This window comes from Stomoxys calcitrans, chromosome 3 (genome assembly GCF_963082655.1).
Source record: "Stomoxys calcitrans chromosome 3, idStoCalc2.1, whole genome shotgun sequence".
NCBI lineage: Eukaryota > Metazoa > Arthropoda > Insecta > Diptera > Muscidae > Stomoxys > Stomoxys calcitrans.
Genome location: NC_081554.1, coordinates 171,249,300 through 171,254,084, shown reverse-complemented (window position 1 = coordinate 171,254,084; position 4,785 = coordinate 171,249,300).

Below are 4,785 nucleotides of genomic sequence, written 5' to 3'. Positions count from 1 at the left end.
ATGTATGTAAAACAGCCCGAATCATTTTGGAAAACAGTCATTTTTGCAGACGAGAGCAAGTTTAATCTTTTTGGGTGCGATGGAAAGGTCATAGTGTACAGAAAACCAAATACAGAGCTTGAAGAACGAAACACAGTTGCTACTGTAAAACATGGTGGAGGTGGTTTAATGGTTTGGGGGTGTATGGCGGCTTCAGGAGCGGGAAATCTTAAAATTATTAATGGAGTAATGGATCATAAGTATTACATTGACATTTTAAAGAGGAATTTAAAAGATAGTGCTGTAAAACTTGGGCTTGGTAATAACTTTCAATATTATCAAGATAATGACCCCAAACATTCTGCTTTAAATACCAAGATGTGGATGCTGTATAACTGCCCCAAAGTCATTAAAACTCCTCCTCAAAGTCCCGACTTGAACCCAATTGAACATCTTTGGGAACATCTCGAACGCAAATTGAGAACGCGCAATTTTTCGAGCAAGAGTCAAATGCAACAGGTGATAATGGAGGAATGGACTAATATAGACCAAAATATAACCGCTAAATTAGTCCAATCGATGTCAACCCGTTTAAAAGAAGTTATAAGACGCGGTGGTCGAATAACAAAGTATTAATTTTTTTAAATTATGTTATTTATTTTTTTGTTTTTTTGCAATGATGAATACTTTTTTTTGTTTAATTTTTTGTGTTCAGCTGTAAAATGGCCCTTTTTGTTCCAATAAATACTATTTTTTTCTTTAAAAACAATGAAATTGTTTACATATATATCACACAAGCACTACTGCATCATTAGTTTAATATGTTTTTATTCCAATTGTCTTTTGTAGACTTATTAAAAAAAAAACATTGAATGATGAATACTTTTTTTGACCGCTGTAAAACAGCCCGAATCATTTTGGAAAACAGTCATTTTTGCAGACGAGAGCAAGTTTAATCTTTTTGGGTGCGATGGAAAGGTCATAGTGTACAGAAAACCAAATACAGAGCTTGAAGAACGAAACACAGTTGCTACTGTAAAACATGGTGGAGGTGGTTTAATGGTTTGGGGGTGTATGGCGGCTTCAGGAGCGGGAAATCTTGAAATTATTAATGGAGTAATGGATCATAAGTATTACATTGACATTTTAAAGAGGAATTTAAAAGATAGTGCTGTAAAACTTGGGCTTGGTAATAACTTTCAATATTATCAAGATAATGACCCCAAACATTCTGCTTTAAATACCAAGATGTGGATGCTGTATAACTGCCCCAAAGTCATTAAAACTCCTCCTCAAAGTCCCGACTTGAACCCAATTGAACATCTTTGGGAACATCTCGAACGCAAATTGAGAACGCGCAATTTTTCGAGCAAGAGTCAAATGCAACAGGTGATAATGGAGGAATGGACTAATATAGACCAAAATATAACCGCTAAATTAGTCCAATCGATGTCAAACCGTTTAAAAGAAGTTATAAGACGCGGTGGTCGAATAACAAAGTATTATTTTTTTTAAATTATGTTATTTATTTTTTTGTTTTTTTGCAATGATGAATACTTTTTTTGTTTAATTTTTTGTGTTCAGCTGTAAAATGGCCCTTTTTGTTCCAATAAATACTATTTTTTTCTTTAAAAACAATGAAATTGTGTACATATATATCACACAAGCACTACTGCATCATTAGTTTAATATGTTTTTATTCCAATTGTCTTTTGTAGACTTATTAAAAAAAACATTGAATGATGAATACTTTTTTTGACCGCTGTAGAAAACAAGTAAGGAAAGGCAAAAGTGGGGCGGTGCCAACTTTATAATACCCTATACCTACCCTATAAACACAAAAGGGGGGCTACATCTAATTCTGAACCGGCGGATGTATCCAGATAGATTATTAAAATTGCTGTAGCGAATTTCGAGCAAAGCAAATATGTTCAAAATGTAATAACTACGGTTCAAACTAACCGAAATCTGGGAGCTATATCTATTGGGTTGCCCAAAAAGTAATTGCGGATTTTTCATATAGTCGGCTTTGACAAATTTTTTCACAGCTTGTGACTCTTTCTTCTGTCAGTTATCAGCTGTTTCTTTTAGCTTGCTGTAGAAAAAAAGTATAGAAAAGGTATATTTGATTACAGTTCATTCAAAGTTTTATTAAAAATGCATTTACTTTCTTTTAAAAAAATCCGCAGTTACTTTTTGGGCAACCCAATAAATCTGAACCGAATTCGACCAAGCTTTATGTATATTGTGGAATTTGTCGAGGAAAGCGTTGTACAACATTTTGGGAAGATTGGTCAATAAATGCACTTGCAGTGGGTCTAGGAGTGAAAATCAAGCTATATATATATGAGAGCTTTATCTAAATCTGAACCGATTTCTATGAAATTTACAAGTAATAACGAGAGCCATAAGAAAATCCTTCCTTTAAAATTGCGGAGAATCGATGAACAAATAACCATGTAATTGTTTTATTATTGCAAATCGGACGAACATATATATGGGAGCTATATCCAAATCTGAACCGATTTCTATGATATTCTCCATTAATATCGAGTGTCATAAAAAAATCCTTCTTTTAAAATTGCGAGAGAATCGGGTAACAAATGACCATTTTACTGCTGTATTACTGCAAATCGGACGAACATATATATGGGAGTTATATCCAAATCTGAACCGATTTCTATGAAATTTACCAGTTATATCGAGAGTCATAAGAAAATCCTTCCGACCAAATTTCAAGAGAATCGGCTAACAAATGACCATTTTATTGCTGTATTACTGCAAATCGGGCGAACATATATATGGGAGCTATATCCAAATCTGAACCGATTTCTATGATATTCTCCACTAATATCGAGAGTTATAAGAAAATTCTTCCTGCCAAAGTTCAAAAGAATCGGCTAACATGTGACCATTTTATTGCATTTTTACTGTAAATCGGGCGAACATATATATGAAAGCTATATCCAAATCTGAACCGATTTCTATGAAATTTACCAGTAATATCGAGAGTCATAAGAAAATCCTTCCTGCCAAAGTTCAAGAGAATCGGATATTTTATTGCATTATTACTGCAATTCGGACGAATATATATATGGCTTCTATATCCAAATTTGAACCGATTTTTTCCAATTTCAATAGGCATCGTCTCTAGGCCGAAAAATATGCCCATACCAGTTCGAAGACGATCGGATGAAAATTGCGACCTGTAGTTTGTACACAAATTAACATGGACAGACGAACAGACAGACGGGCATAGCTAAATCGAATCAGAACGTGATTCTAAGTCGATCGGTATATTTATCAATGGGTCTATTTCTCTTCCTTTTGGGTGTTACAAACAAATGCATTAAGTTATATTACCCTGTACCATAGTAGTGGTGTAGGATATAATTATGTCAAACTTTATTTGTATGCAAAATTTTATTTTTATAGAAAATTAACTGAACCGGACCCTCTCCGTCGCGCCTAAATGTACTTCATTCTTAGAAACTTTATTTGAGTCCGATATTCTCATGGATATTTTGACAGTGGGAGCCCAATATTGGCAAAATGCAAAATTTGCCAATGGAGATTCTACTAAGGAACAGGGGCAAACTTCTCTCATATCAATGAGCTCAGTCCGATTCAAGTTTATGCTCAATGATAAGGGGCCTCCTTTTTATAGCCGAGTCCGAACGGCGTGCCGCAGTGCGACACCTCTTTAGAGAGAAGTTTTACATGGCATAATACCTCACATATGTTGCCAGCATTAGGAGTGGAAAACCACCGCTGAAAAATGTTTCTTATGGTCTCGCCCAATATTGGCATGATCGGTAAATACGTTTGTCCGATTTAGGGGTGTTTTCTGGGGTGAGGATGTCCCCCAGACACTTGGATCTGAAAAAAATATCAGCATCCTGCTCTTCTCTCACATACCATTTATTTAAACCCCATATTGCCATTGGTTTCAGGGGAGTTTATAGTATGAGACGTCTCCCGAACACTTGGCCTCAAAATTGGTATTCAAATTCGTTTTCTAATCTCAAATGCCTTTCATTTGAGCCACATATTGGCATAGTCGGTAAATTTTTACCCTTTGGGGGGTGGTTTTTTTCCCACATTTGGATATCAGATTCGTATTCTACTCCCAAATACCTTCATTTCAATCCCATATAGTGATGGTCAGTAAATAATTCCTGTTTGTGGAGTGATTGGGAAATGGGTAGACCCCCAGAAAATTGGACCCGAAAGGGAGTATAAATTTCATGCTATACTTCCCAATACCTTGAGGTCCACATTGGCATGGTCGGTAAATATGCCCGATTTAGTGGTGTTTTTGGGGAGTGGGGTAGTCCCCCAAACACTTAGCGCTGAAAATTTTCTCTCTATTCTCATATATCTATTTATCATTTATTTGAACACCATATTGCCATTGGCCTCGAAATTGGATATCAAATTCATTTTCTTATCTCAAATACCTTTCATTTAAACACCTTATTGGAAAAGTCAGCAAATATGTCCGGTTTGGGGTACGGGCCCTTAAAACTATGAATATCGAGCTCCACTGTCTTGAAGACCCAAATTGTCTTGGTGAGCAAATACGTCCTAATTGGGGGTTGTTATGGTAGCTGGGACGTTCCCTACACAGTTGGTCCCCAATGATGATACCATATGCGTGGTCTACTCCCAAATACCTTTCATTTGAGCCCCATATTTCCATAGTCGGAAAACATGACAAGGTTTTGGGGGTGTTTTGGGGGATGTGACGTCCACTAAGTGACTTGGCCCTGAAAATATATATTAGATTCGTGTTCTACTCTAAAA